The sequence below is a fragment of the Rhinolophus sinicus genome, chromosome 8 (genome assembly GCF_057876585.1).
Source record: "Rhinolophus sinicus isolate RSI-liver-muscle chromosome 8, RSI-T2T, whole genome shotgun sequence".
Lineage (NCBI taxonomy): Eukaryota > Metazoa > Chordata > Mammalia > Chiroptera > Rhinolophidae > Rhinolophus > Rhinolophus sinicus.
The window spans coordinates 35575931-35591852 of NC_142508.1; positions in this window are offsets into that span (position 1 = coordinate 35575931).

A 15922-nucleotide genomic window follows, 5' to 3' on the forward strand; every position below is an offset into this window, starting at 1 on the left:
CTTTTATGCAGTTTGATGTCGTTAACCTTGAACTTGTTTCAAGTTTTTTCAGTTAGAGAATGTTTTGTTAGTATACTTTTAAGGCACCATTTAGGTTCAAGTCTAAATCCCACCACCTGAGTTCGGTTGTTTGCTAAGTCAAATTGTAGATTTTAACCTGTGGTAAGTTTCTTAGAGTTTCTGTGACACGTTATCTTTTCTATAAGATGGAAACAGTGTTGTCTGTAGTGAGCCATTATGTTGTTAACTTGTTGAACTATGTAAAGCATTTAGACTAATGCTTAGTGTATAGGACGTGTTCAGAAACTTTTACTTATTGCTGTTGTTATCCTCAGCACATTTAAAGGTCTGAATTTTTTAAAGACACTGTGGACTTTGTCAGCTCTGAAGACACTACTCAGGCTCTAGCTCATCTACACATTGAATATCACTCAGTGCGTAGAACATAATATCTGACACTTCCATGTAAACAATCATATTTTGAATTTTATTTATTTACTTATTATTATTATTTTAAAAATTAGTTTTAGGTGCACAAAACAAAGTAATAGTTAGATGTTTATCATTTATATCCCTTTCACTGTGTCAATCCCCTGCCCCCCATCCACTATCCCTCTGACATCGCACACAGCCAATACATTTCCACTGTCTATTCCTAATGCTGTACTCTGCTTCTTGTAAGTATATACATACCTAAATACATATATATATGTGTATATATATTTATATATATATATAAATTTGTAGTTGACATTCATTATTGTTCAGCTTCAGCTTCAGGTGTACAGTGCAGTGATCAGGCATCTACATCATCCCTGAGGTGGTCTCCCTAACGAGACAAGTGTCCATCGGATACCCTACAAAATCTTTACAGCATTATTGATTACATTCCCCAAATTAACTTTTGTAACCCCGTGGCAATCTTGTGGTTACTGACTGCTTTCTAGACCCCTCACCTTCCCCCTTATCCCCACCCCCGCTCCCATCTAGCAACCCTCGATTTTTTCTCTATGTCTCCGAAACTATTTCTGATTAGTTCATTCACTTATTCTTTTCTTTAGATTCCACATATAAGTGAGATCATATGGTATTTGTCTTTCTCTGTCTGACTTATTTCACTTAACATAATGTTCTCTAGGTCCATCTATGTTGTTGCAAATGGTAAGATTTCTTTCTTCTTTATGGCTGCGTAATATGCCATTGTATAAATATACCACAGTTTCTTAATCCAGTCGTCTACTAATGGGCATTTTGGTTGTTTCCATGTCTTGCCTATTGTGTATAGTGCTGTAATAAACATAGAGGTGCATAAAGTTTTTTGAATTAGAGTTTTGGATTTCTCCGGGTAGATACCTAGGAGTGGAATTGCTGGATCATAAGACAGTTCCATTTTCAGATTTTGAGATACCTCCATACTGTTTCCCATAGTGGCTGCACCAATCTGCAATCCCACCAACAATGCACAAGGGTTCCCTTTTCTCCACATCCTCTCCAGCACTTGTTGTTTGTTGATTTATTGATGATAGCCATTTTGACTGGGGTGAGGTGGTATCTCATTGTGGTTTTTATTTGCATTTCTCTGATGCTTAGTGAGGTTGAGCATTGTTTAATATGTCTGTTTGCCATCTGTGCGTCCTTTTTAGAAAAATGTCTCTTCGTCTCCTCTGCCCATTTTTTAATTGGGTTTTTTGTTTTTTTGGAGTTGAGTGAGTTTTTTTATAAATGTGTGATATTAACCCCTTATCGGATATATCGTTGGCAAATATCTTTTCCCATTCAGTAGGATCCCTTTTTTGTTTTAAAAGTTAAAAAACTTTTTAGTTTGATGTAATCCCACATGTTTATTTTTTCTCTTACTTCCCTTGCGCGAGGGGATATATCAGTAAAAATCTTACTCCTGGTAATGTCTGTAAAGTTTCTTCCTATATTCTTCCAGGAATTTTATGGTTTCAGATCTTACATTGAAGTCTTTAAGCCATTTTGAATTTATTTTTATCTCTGGTGTAAGGAGGTGGTCCAGCTTCATTTTTTTGCATGTGTCTGTCCAGGTTTCCCAGCACCATTTATTGAATAGACTGTCTTTACCCCACCATATATTCTTGCTTCCATTGTTGTAGATTAAATGGCCATATAGGCATGGATTTATTTCTGGGCTCTATATTCTGTTCCATTGATCTATGTGTCTGGTTTTATGCCAGTACCATGCTGTTTTGATTACTGTAGCCTTGTGGTATAATTTGATGTCAGGTATCGTTATACCTCCCACTTTGTTCTTATTTCTCAAGATTGCTGAAGCTATCCGGGGTCTTTTATGGTTCCATATAAATTTTAGGATTATATGTTCTATTTCTGTGAAAAACGTTGTTGGTAGTTTGATAGGAATTGCATTGAATATGTATATTGCCTTAGGCAGTATGGACATTTTAACTATACTAATTCTTCCTATCCATGAACATGGTATGTTTCCATCTATTTGTATCTTCTTTCATTTCTTTCTTCAGTGTCTTATAATTTTCTGAGTACAGATCTTTTACTTCTTTGGTTAAATTTACTCCCAGATATTTTATAGTCTTTGAAGCAATTGTAAATGGGATTGCTTTTTTAATTTCTCCTTCTGGTATTTTATTATTGGTATATACAAATGCAGCTGATTTTTGAATATTAATTTTGTATCCTACTGCATTACTAAATTCGTCTATCAGCTCTAATAGTTTCTTGGTGGAGTCTTTAGGGTGCTCTCTATATAGTATCATGTCATCTGCATATAATGACAATTTTACTTCCTCCTTACTGATTTGGATGCCTTTTATTTCTTTTTCTTGTCTGACTGCTGTGGCTAGAACTTCCAGCACTATGTTGAATAGAAATGGAGAAAGTGGGCAACCTTGCCTTGTTCCTGATCTTAAGGGGAATGGTTTTAGCTTTTCCCCATTGAGTATGATGTTAGCTGTGGGTTTATCATATATGACCTTTATTATGTTGAGATATGATCCCTCTATTCCCACTTTCTTAAGGGTTTTTATCATAAATTGCTGCTGGATTTTGTCAAAAGATTTTTCTGCATCTATTGATATGATCATGTGATTTTTAGTTTTCATTTTGTTAATGTGATGTATCACATTAATTGATTTGCGGATATATATTTTTTAATTTAATTTTATTAGTTTCAGGTGCACAAGACAAAGCAAAACTTAGACGTTTATCATTTATATTCCTCACACTGTGTGAACCCCCTCCCCCTATCCACTATCCCTCTGACATTGCACAGAGCCATTACATTTCCACTGTCTCTATTCCTAATGCTGTACTCCGCTTCCTGTAACAATATACATACAAATATATACATATACATACATATATATATTTATAAAAAATTATAGTTGGCATTCAGTATTGTTCAGCTTCAGGTGTACTGTGCAGAGATCAGGCATCTACATCATCCCTGAGGTGGTCTCCCAAATGGGACACATGTCCATCGGATACCCTACAACATCTTTACATTATTGATTACGTTCCCCAAATTAATTTTCAAAACCCCGTGGCCATCTTGTGGTTACCGACTATTTTCTAAACCTCTCACCTTCCCCATATCCCCACCCCTCCTCCCCTCTAGCAACCCTCAGTTTTTCCTCTATGTCTCCAAAACTTTCTGATTAGTTCATTCACTTATTCTTTTCTTTAGATTCCGCATATAAGTGAGATCATATGGTATTTGCCTTTCTCTGACTTGTTTCACTTAACATAATGTTCTCTAGGTCCATCCATGTTGTTGCAAATGGTAAGATTTCTTTCTTCTTTATGGCTGCGTAGTACCACAGTTTGATTTGCGGATATTGAACCACCCTTGCATACCAGGGACGAATCCCACTTGATCATGGTGTATGATCTTTTTAATGTATTGCTGAATTCTGTTCGCTAATATTTTGTTGGGATTTTTTCATCTATGTTCATCGGAGATATTGGCCTGTAGTATTCTTTTTTTATGGTGTCTTTGTCTGATTTTGGGATCAGGGTGATAGTGGCCTTGTAAAAAGGGTTTGGGAACCTTCCCTCCTTATGGATTTTTTGGAAGAGCTTGAGGAGAATAGGTGACAATTCTTTTTTGAATGTTTTGTAAAATTCACCTGTAAAGCCATCTGTCCAGGGCTTTTGTTTGTTGGGAGATTGTTGTTTACTGATTCAATTTCCCTGGTGGAAATCAGTCTATTCAGGTTTTCTCTTTCTTCTTGAGTTAGCCTTGGAAGGGTGTACGCTTCTAGAAAATTGTCCATTTCTTCCAGATTGTCAAATTTGTTGGCATATAGTTGCTCATAGTAATTTCTTAAAATTTTTTGTATTTCTGTGGTATCTGTTGTCACTTCTCTTTCATTTCTGAGTTTATTACTTTGGGTCCTCTCTCTCTTTTTTTTAATGAGTCTGGCTAAAGGTTTGTCGATTTTGTTTATCTTCTCTAAAAAACAACTCTTGGATTCATTGATCTTTTGTATTGTTTTTCTGGTTTCTATTCCATTTATTTCCGCTCTGATCTTTATTATCTCCTTCCTTGTACTCCCTTTGGGCTTATTTTGCTGTTCTTTTTCCAGATCCCTTAAGTGTGAAGATGAACTGTTGATTAGTGATTTTTCTTGTTTCTTTAGGTAGGCCTGCAATGCTGTGAATTTCCCTCTGAGGACTGCTTTCACTGCATCCCATAGATTTTGGGTCATCGTGTTTTCATTTTCGTTTGTCTTGAGATATCTTTTGATTTCTTCCTTGATCTCAGGGTTGACCCATTCATTATTTAGTAACGTGTTATTCAGCCTCCATGAATTGGTGTGTCTTCCAGTTTTTTTTCCTGTAGTTCATTTCTAATTTCATAGTACTGTGGTCAGAGAAGACAATTGATAAGATTTCAATTTTCTTAAATTTATCAAGACTTGTTTTGTGGCCTAACATGTGGTCTATCTTGGAAAATGTTCCATGTGCGCTTGAGAAGAACGTGTATTCTGCAGCTTTGGGGTGAAATGCTCTGAAAATATCGATTAAATCCAAGTGGTCCAATGTGTCAGTTAAGGCTGTTGTTTCCATATTGATTTTCTGTCCGGAAGACCTGTCCCTTGTTGTCAGAGGTGTGTTGAAGTCCCCTACTATGATAGTGTTACTGTTGATCTCTGTCTTTATGTCAATCAATATCTGTTTTATATATTTAGGTGCTCCTATATTGGGTGCATAGAAGTTTACTAGGATTATGTCCTCTTGTCGGATCAATCCCTTTATTATTATATAGTGCCCATCTTTGTCTTTTAATATATTCTTCATTTTAAAGTCTATTTTGTCAGAGATAAGTATTACAACTCCAGCTTTTTTCTCATTTCCATTTGCATGAAATATCTTACTCCAACCCTTCATTTTCAGCCTGTGTGTGTCTTTTGATCTGAGGTGAGTCTCTTGTATACAGCATATACAAGGGTCTTGCTTTCTTATCCACTCAGCCACCCTATGTCTCTTGATTGGAGCATTTAATCCATTTACATTTAAAGTGATTATTGATAGGTACATAGTTATTACCGTTTTTTAAATTTGTAGTTAGATTGTTTTTATCTTTCTTCTGTTTACAGAAGTCCTTTTAATATTTCCTGCAATGCTGGCTTGGTGGTAATAAATTCCTTTAGCTTATTCTTTTCTGGGAAACTCTTTATCGCTCCTTCAATTTTAAATGATAGCCTTGCTGGCTAAAGCAATCTAGGTTGTAGGCCTTTGTTTTCCATCACTTTGAGTGTCTCCTGCCACTCCCTCCTGGCCTTCAATGTTTGTGCAGAAAAGTCATTTGATAGTCTTATGGGAGTTCCCTTGTATGTAACCCTCTGTCTTTCTCTTGCTGCTGTTAGGATTCTCTTTGTCTTTAACCTTTGCCATTTTAACTATAATGTGTCTTGGGGTGGACCTGTTTGGGTTTATCCTGGTTGGAACTCTCTGCACTTCCTGGGCTTGTATGTCGGTTTCCTTCAACAGGTTAGGGAAGTTTTCGGACATTATTACTTCAAATATATTCTCAATCCCTTGCTTCCTCTCTTCACCTTCTGGTATTCCTATGATGTGCATGTTGTTGTGTTTGATGTTATCCCAGAGGTCTCTTAAACAATCTTCATTGTTTTTTATTCTTTTTTCTTTTTGTTGTTCTGTTTGGGTGATCTCTGCTAACTTGTCTTCTAAGTCGCTGACTCGATCCTCTGCTTCATCTAACCTGCTGTTAATTCCTTCAAGTGAGTTCTTTATTTCAGTAATTGTGTTCTTTAGTTCTAACTGGTTGTTCATTATGATTTCTCTATCCTTCTTTATGTTGTCACTAAGCTCCTTAAACATTCTTATCATCAGTGTTTTGAACTCTGTCTCTGATAGGTTGGTTACCTCTATTTCATTTGGTTCCAATTCTGGAGGTTTCTTCTGTTTTTTTTATTTGGGACATGTTTCTTTGTTTTCCCATTCTGGCTGACTCTCTGTGTTTTTTCGATGTGTTAGGTAGATCCCCTAGGGTTCTTAGTTCTTGCTGGGTTATCTTATGTAGTATGTGTCCTTTATATTTGACTTGCACCATTTCCTTCTTCTCCTCTGCGCGTGCTCCAAAGGTGACTCTTGTGTTGTGTATATTGTCCTGTTAAAGTTGATCTTTAATTGCTTTTAGCTTGTGAGTAGGTGGGGTTGACTCCTAGGTTGACTAGTTGTGAGACTCGGCTCTGCCCATAGCAGGATGTTCTGCTGTGTGAAGGTTGACCACTTCAATGTGGTTTGGCCTCTATGGGCTCTTGTGCCTGTAGAGAATTCCCTCTGGGTGTGTCACTCATAGGTCAAACCCAGTAGTACTCTGGTTTGGTCTCGAGTTGGCCTCTCGGTATGTTGAGTCTTGTGCGTCTTAAGCTGGGCCCTGGTAGGGCAATTTCAGAATAAAGCAAATCACCAAGCACAACAAAAACAACAACAACAAAGAAAAAATCAAATACATTCACAGGTAAAAACAATCAACAACCCACACTCAACACAGGCAAAGCTATCAAAGATAGAAAGACAAAACAAAACAAAACAAAAGCAGTGCCAGTCTTGGCTTAAGCCCACCAAATAATCTGCAGGTTGTCCTCTGCTGTACCAAAGAGTCCTCTGTGTATTGTACAGGCAGAGCCGCTCACCTGGTGCCCAGAGTGACCTTGGGACTGCAGATTTAGATGAGTGGGGCTCAGGGGTCTGGATGGTAGTTTCTACAAAGTAAGTGCAGTTTCTGCTCTTGCCTGCACATATGCGCACTGACAATAGCACCACCAGCCCTGTGGCCAGTTCTCCTGAGTCTTAGGGCACTTTTTCTGTGTTTGTGTGTGAGTGTGTGTGTGTGTATGTGTGTGTGTGTGTGTGTTTGTGTGTATGTATGTAGTGGGCAGGAGATTTCTGAGTTGCTAAAAACCCAGAGCTGTGTCTGCCGCCTACTGCTGATCCCTGGGAGTGCCTCCGCAGTTGTAATTGCCCTGCCCTAGGCAGGCCAGAAAGGGTGGGAGCTGGGGATGGAGGGGTCTTCTCTCTCCCAGCCCAGCCGTGTCACACTCTTCCCGCAGCCCAGAAAAGGTGGTGGCCGGGGGTGGAGGAGTCTCTTCTCTCCTAGCCCAGCAAAAATCACACTCTTTCCAGCCTCTTCCCTGCATCAGAGCTGCACGCCAGTCTTCCCAGAACCTGAGCACTATGGCTCTTCTGTAATCTGACACTACTCCTCAGTTCAGGGGCCAGTTTAAGTCTCTGGAAGGCTGGGGGTAGGATTGGGAGAGTGGGGGGAGGGGCTCAGGTATGGAGTTTGTGTCCTTTGTCCAACCTAGGACCCAGCTGGAGGTCTCAGCTTAGGTTACTGCCTCAAATACTGGATATGCTGCCCCCTCAGCAGGAGAGATCAGCTGTGGGACGCAGGGTAAAAGCCCACCTCCTGGCTTTAGTGTTCAGTGTTCTGTCCTGGGATCCCCTGCGTCTCTGCAGCTGAGGATGCCGGCCGCGTTTCCATAGCCGCACATGTGGGCCGCGTCTCCACAGCGGCAGATGCGGGCCGCGTCTCTACTCCACTCCCTTCCCTCTTCCCCCTGCTCGCCCAATTTGCCCACCTTCAAGTAATCCTTGCATGAGTCTCTTAACTGTTCTGCGTGATGAGCAGAGAGTCCTTTGATGGGTTATAGCTGTGCCGTTTGTGATAAGATCCAAAGGAGAACTCAAAAAGTCCACCTCACTGCCACCATTCCTATGACGTCCTATCCTATTTTGAATTTTAATTGTATATTTTATGTATGGTCCACAAAAATGAGAAACCCTCTCTGACTTATGGGCTAGCAATAGCTATTATGGGAAAGTAAAATAAGCCAACATTACAGACACTTAACTGGCTCCACAATATCATATGGAGATCTGTCAGAACACTCACTTCAACTGAATCAATTTTACACCTCTCTCCTCATTCTGTATGAGGGTAAGAACTGTCATCATTGTCCCGTGGTGAAATGTGTTTTTCATTTCAGCAATGGTTGACATTTAAGAATGTGGTCATAGACTTCTCTCCGGAGGAATGGGAATGCCTGGACTCAGCTCAGAGGGCTTGTACAGGGACATGATGTCAGAGAACTACAGGAACCTGCACTCTTTGGGTGAGGGTGACTTCTCTCCAGAAGTTAGGATCTGCCCTGGGGTGTCTTCATGTTCCCTTGTGTGCTTCTCAGGAGCCCCTGCCTCACATGAGTGAGATCGAAGCTCTCTTTACTTGGACATGAAAAGGCTTCGTGATGTGGCATCAGGACTTTGAACTTTCCCTATCTTCAGGTGATCGGCCCACTTCATGACCCCTCGGGTTGCTCCAGAGCTTAAAATGTCTATAAAGCCTTGTGGCAAACTCAAAATATTTAATGCTTTATTTTCTATCCCTGCTTATTGATTCAGGAGTTCTTGGAACAGGGCTTGGTATCTGCATATGACACTGGTCCCTATGCACAGAAGTGGACAAGCAGTAGACAGATTTGTAAAATGTTTTTCTCGACCCATCTGTAATATCCTCATACCTCAGTTGACCAGAGATTGGGGATTCTGGAGTAACTACAGGTCTTCATGTGCCTTGCTTCTTATATGCAGGGATTTCTGTTTGTGGTCTAAATATTGTCTCTAATGTGGAGTAAGGGGAAGCACCCTGGACTCTGGAGAGTGAATTGAAAATAGCAAAAGAAGCAAATCGGTAGGAATGAATGAAACGTGTAAATACATGGAAGCTGCAGCATTCATACTGTTTGCAAAACTCTCCCCAGGAGAGAGATCTTTGGGAAACAGAAGTTTATTTCTTGGGAACCCTCGATGGAAATTTTTCTTCTCTCCAAATCCGCTCCGTCCTTCCACGTGTAAAAGTTGACCTTTCACCCTCCTGTGGTGCGGCAATTCCAACAGAGACACAGGGAAAGTGTTTATGGTGATCACAGCGCTGTTGTGTGGCCCCTGAAATGTCCTTGAGGAACATGGGCAGGTTGTTCCACATGGTTTCTTTCCTCCTTGGTCTCTCCTTCTGGACTTGATTCCATTGGTTGCTGAGTTCTTAGTCCTTACAAATCACTGAGGCCATTGTGATCCTGCCTCCCCAACCTATGCCAATTCCATTGCCATTTCCTATACATGGAAGACCTCACTGTAATGAGACATTTGTCTTATTCTTGGAAACAATAGAGAACAGTTATCTGACAGGGGAGCTTAATCAAAAGAACCAGAACAGTGTGTGTGGGAGTGTGATTCACACTGAAGTGCTGGCATTAGCTTTTGCCCTTGTTAGTGGGAACGTATCTTAGGGATCATATTCTAATGAATAAAGTTAATCATTTTTCATAGCCCTGAATGAATTGTGTTACTTGTATGAACACTGTTTTATCCCACCTCCGTAGTGTGCTTCATAATAAATGAGCAGAGGACCATTAGGCTCTCAAGGTTGAAGGAATTGATAACGATTTCCTTCCATTGTGGGATCAAGAAACATACAATTTAGGGGTCATGTACTCATAAATTGCTCTTGAGGTATTTTCCCCATACTGTGGTCCATGACATTTATGAGACTATAATAAAAATACCTTAGCGGTGAAATTTCAGACTGTGATCTCTAAAACCTGCCCACCAGTCATGAGTATCCACCATCAGATTATACTTATGTCCTTCTTTGTACCCAAATAAAACCCATGGCATACCCCTTGATTTATGTGAAGTGAAAGTAGAAATGTAGTAAATATGGGAAAAATATGAAATGAAACAACATTTCAGGAATAAGGATAAATCTTTTGAGCTTGGAGCACTCAAGTAAAATTATTTAGGTGAGGAATATACAATGGGAGCACTTTGTTGTTGTTGGGAAAATTGGAAATTTCATATATTCACTCAAAACTTTTTTGTCAGTTTGCACTTGTAACCATTCACAACAGGGTGGAACCCTGTCCAAAGCTTGGTTTGCATACAGAGACTGGTGACACCATACACTCAAATGCTAAGAGATTACTTTTTATGTAAAAAAGCTTGCTTTCCGAAAGTAGTGTCATGTGCAGGCAAATCAGAGTTAAAACCTTAGATCAATTTAATATGAAATTAAATGCTACACAGATAAACTGAACCAACCATCAATGAAGATTACACTACAGTGAACTGGCCACACTCAGATTAGTATGGTGTTTAGGGCCACTAGTTTATCTCCATACACTCAGTGTACTTGTCAGGATTTATTCCTCCTACCCTGTGTCTTTGCCACTGGACTCATTTCTACCCTGCAGGAACCGCTTTTTGGTCTGTGAGCACTTATCCACCTCTTTCATCTACTTCTTTCCCTTATAGACTCTGGCTCTCCCACTGAAATGGGAAAAGAGTCATTGGGTTCCTGCTGCCTAGACAGCAGGCTCCACAGCATTGTGACAATAAAAAGTGTCTTTGGATATTTGGGAATATTTCCTAGGAAGGGGATGACAACTCCTGGATGTCACCTGCATCCATGTAGAGATCAGAAAAGCAAAAGATAACATGACATATTCTGTTCTATTGCATATGACACAATATGACAATCATACCTGACATCAGAAATGAAGAAACTCATGTGTAGGCAGGATTTAAAGGGCATAATTATGTCTCATCTCAGACTGGTAAAACTTATTAAGAAATGCTTTGTGGGTCAAGGGCAAGTTGAAACTCAAACCCACAGCCCAGTCTAAATGAAGAATATAGCCCCAGTGCCCCTTGAAATAAGCTGCCAATTGAGTACATTGGCTCCTGTGAAATTGATCCCTTTGGACAAAATGGTTTAGTGAACAAAAACTATAAGTGTGGCTCCCCTAGGAGCACAAGAAGCACAAAGACCCTGGAATAAACATAAAGAGCTAGGGATACCTTGCTAAAAATGCTGGGTGTACCTATTGGAAAGTGGAGCTGTTTGACATCACAAAGTGCTATTATTTTTTTCTGATTCCAAAGTTTTGTTCCATTTATTTATTTTAAATTTTTATTCAAATACAGCTAACATACAATATTATATTATTTCAGTTGTACATCATAGTTTGTCGCGTCCTGCTCAACACGGGCAGTGAGGGTGCAAGAAGGGGCAGCTTTGGGTTAAGTTTTTTTTTTTTTTTTTTTTTTTTAAAGATTTTATTGGGGAAGGGGAACAGGACTTTATTGGGGAACAGTGTGTACTTCCAGGCCTTTTTTCCAAGTCAAGTTGTTGTCCTTTCAATCTTAGTTGTGGAGGGCGCAGCTCATCTCCAGGTCTAGTTGCCGTTGCTAGTTGCAGGGGGCACAGCCCACCATCCCTTGTGGGAGTCGAAACTGGCAACCTTGTGGTTGAGAGGACGCGCTCCAGCCAACTGAGCCATCCAGGAGCTCAGCGGCATCTCAGCTCAAGGTGCCCTGTTCAATTTTAGTTGCAGGGGGCGCTGCCCACCATCCCTTGCAGGAGTCGAGGAATTGAACTAGCAACCTTGTGGTTGAGAGCCCATTGGCCCGTGTGGGAATCTAACCGGCCGCCTTTGGAGTTAGGAGCATGGAGCTCTAACCGCCTGAGCCACCAGGCTGGCCCTGGGTTACGTTTTTAAGAAAGAAACAGAGATTTAATGCAGTTTAAATCTCAGAAGGCCAGGGTTCTCAGTCATGAAAGACTGGAGCCCAGAATCAAGCTGACGGGTGGCTTTTATTGCTAAGCATACAAGAGGGTAGCGCTGTTCCTGACATAGTCTGTGCGACTCATTTATCATGTCATAGAGACAACCCAAACCAAATATGTCAGTCCCCAAATAGCCGAAGCAGAAAGTCCTATGATGACTAAGGCGAAGTATGCGACTCTCTAAGGGACACATATCACATGTCGAAACTGTTCCATAGAGCTGAGGAGAGAGGGCTTGATCTTTATTGCTCTCTTGACCTCTTTCAGGTGAGAGGGGAAAGCCAGAGTCAGCAGTGGCTTTTCCAAGGCAGAGGGAAGGGGAGGCAAGGCCCCTTCCCATATCTTTCTAAGGCAGCTCATCGGGGGTCTCCACGCGGTTCCACCTGGCTTGAGTTGCCCCCACCCCCGTGGGGAATCTTACTCGTCATTGGCTGCAAACCCTCTTTTGGAGACTAGACAGAGAGACATGAGGTGTAAAACATCAAGATAAAACAAAGTCCAAAAAGGCACAGTCTCACAGACTCTTCTTTCCTTAAGGAAAGACACAGGGAGACAATCGACTAGGCTGTTGTGTGACAATAGTTATTCAACAGTGCCTACCTAGCCCTATACAGTGTTATTACCACATTATTGATTTTATTCCCTATGCTATAGAACTGATCACCATAATAAGTCCAGCAATCATCTGACACTGAACCATGCTATTACATTCATTATTACTGATCTTTTTTACCCTTTTTAAAATTTTTCAATTACAGTTGACATTCAATGTTATTTTATATTAGTTTCAAGTGTATAGCATAGTGGTTAGACATTTATATAATTTAGGAAGTGATCCCCCTGACTAGTAACACCTGGCACTATACATACTTATTAACATGTTATTGATTATATTCCCTATATTTTACATCCCCATGACTACTTTGTAACTACAGATTTCTGTTTCTTAATATCTTCATTTTTTTCACGCTGCCCCCAACCCCATTTCCATCGATCACCCTGATAGATCTAGTACCTATATGGCACCATGCATAGTTATTAGGTTGATGCAAAAGTAATTTCGGTTTTTGCAATTATTTTTAACCTTTTAAACCGCAATTACTTTTGCACCAACATAATACAATATTATTGATTATATTCCTTATGCTATACCCATGACTACTGTGTAACAACCAATTTGTACTTCTTAATTCCTTCCTGTTTTCACCCATCCCTAACTCCCAACCCATCTTAAAGAAGTCCCTCTAAGATTTCTTGTAATACTTGTTTGGTGATGATGAACTCCTTTAGGCTTTTCTTGTCTGGGAAGCTCTTTATCTGTCCTTTGATTATAAATGATAGCTTTGCTGGGTAGAGTAATCTTGGTTGTAGGTACTTGCTTTTCATCACTTTGAATATTTCCTGCCGATCCCTTCTGGCCTGCAAAGTTTCCATTCAGAAATCAGCTGACAGTCTAATGGGGGCTGCTTTGTAGGTAACTAACTGCTTTTCTCTTGCTGCTTTTAAGATTCTCTCTTTGTTTTTAACCAATTCCATTTTAATTATGATGTGTCTTGGTGTTGGCCTCTTTGAGTTCATCTTGTTTGGGACTGTCTGTGCTTCCTGGGCTTGTATATCTATTTCCTTCACCAGTTTAGGGACGTTTTTTGTCATTATTTCTTCATATAGGTTGTCATTCCTTGCTCTTTCTCTTCTCCTTCTGGTACCCCTATAATGCGAATGTTGGTATGCTTGATGTTGTCCCAGAGACCCCTTAAACTCACCTCAATTTTTTGGCTTCTTTTTTCTTGTTGCTGTTCTGTTGGGTGTTTTCTGTATCTTCTACATTGCTGTTTCAAATCTCTTTTTCACCTAATCTGTTGATTCCCTGCAATATATTCTTCATTTCCATTACTGTATCTTATATTTCTGACTGGTTCTTTTTCATGTTTCCTATCTCCATTTTTATGTTTCCTATATCTCTTTTGAAGTTCTCCCTGAGATCACTGAGCATCCTTATAACCAGTGTTTGGAACTCTAGTAGATTGCTTGCCTCCATTTTGTTTAGTCGTTTTTCTGGAGCTTTGTTCTATTCTTTTATTTCTGATGTGTTTCTTTGTCTCCCCATTTTGGCTGCCTCCCTGTGTTTGTTTCTATGTATTGGGTAGGGCTGCTATGTCTTCTGGTCTTAGTAGAGTGGCCTTATGTAGTAGGTGTGCTGTGGGGCTCAGTGGCACAGTCTTTCTGGTCACTTGAGCCATGCATCCCAGGTGTGTCCCTTGTGTGGGTTGTGTGTGCCTTCCTCCTATAGTTGAGCCTTGGTTGATAATTGCACATCAATGGGAGGGACTGACTCTTGGACTCACTGGTTGTGAGGACTGGCCTTGACTACAGTGGAAGAGTTGTTGTGCAGGGGCTGACCCTACAGAGCAGGATCTGCCTCAGCAGGACTCACACCTGCCCAACCCACCCCTTGGGTGTGTCATTCTTGGAGATGGCTGGGTGATGCTCCAGCTCATTTTGAAGCTGGCTACTGGGGGCTCAGCACCAGGACCACCTTGGAGGGGATCCACTGTAGGTCAATTTCAGCCACAGCCCGTGTCCCACCCAGGGCCAGCCAGCAGGAGTCACAAATAAATCTGCAAATGGCTGCCACCATGCTGTGCTTGGAAGCACCTGGAGAGGCCAAGCTGCAAACCAAGACCAGCTGCTGGTAGTGTTGAACTTAAGGCTGCTTGGCCAGTGGTACCAGATACATTCAAGCCAGATGCTGCTTGTTTGAGTTCCACGAAACTTTGAGAGGCTCTAAGAAAGTCTGCAGCCTGAACCAAGGCAGGTAGCGTCTACAAAAAAGCCACTGGAAGCAGCTTTGGTGTACCCGAAAGTTAAGTGGGGCGGGGTCTCGAATCGGTAGGGTGTGGCGAATGAACAGTGGAGACTCAGATATGGTGGCCACCTGAATCCATATGGTGAGAAGGGGGTGGGCTCAACAAAGAAACAATGGCCTCCACCAGCTCCTCTATCCAGGAGAAAGCTGCCTCTCCAGCTCCCATCCCAAGCAAAACAACTCAGTTCCCCACCATATGTCCCTTCCACCATTCCAGCTGCTGTCCCAGCACTGGAGTTCAGAGCAAGTGATTCAGTTGGTAGGTAAGTCCGCGCTCGGCTCTTTTAAGAGGAGTGCCTGGGAGTGCAGCCGCACTCAGTCACAATCTCTGCTTTTTTTCACAACCAGAAATTATAGGGACTTCTCTCCTTGGCACTGGCACCCTGGACTGTGGTGGGCCTGGGACCTCTCACTCCTTCAGAGGGTGGCGGGGACCTCCATATGCAAAATATCCCTCCTGATCTTTAATGGTCACTCATGGGTGTGGGACCAGCCCTTTCTGCATATCTGCCCCTCCTATCATCTTCAGGTGGCTTCGTATGTATGTCCTTAGTAGTAGGGCTTTGGTTTAGCCAGATTTTAGGTGATTCTCTATGATGGTTTTGTAGTTTAGTTGTAATTTTGATGTGGTTGTGAAGGAAGGTAAGCACAGCATTTACCTATTGTGCCATCTTGCTATTCTCTCACAAAATGTTTTTTTAATGTCCTGTTGTGCTGTTGAGAGTTCTACAAACTTGTCCTATAAAAAAACTGAGCTGATAGACTTACAATAATCTTTGTAAGTCCATAACTATTTATGAGAAGTACATAGCTGTGGAAAGCTGCTTGTTTTACCAAGAAGGCATGGTTTCTAATCCTTTATTAGATGTGACTAGGTGATGTCAGGAGCAAGAACAGAA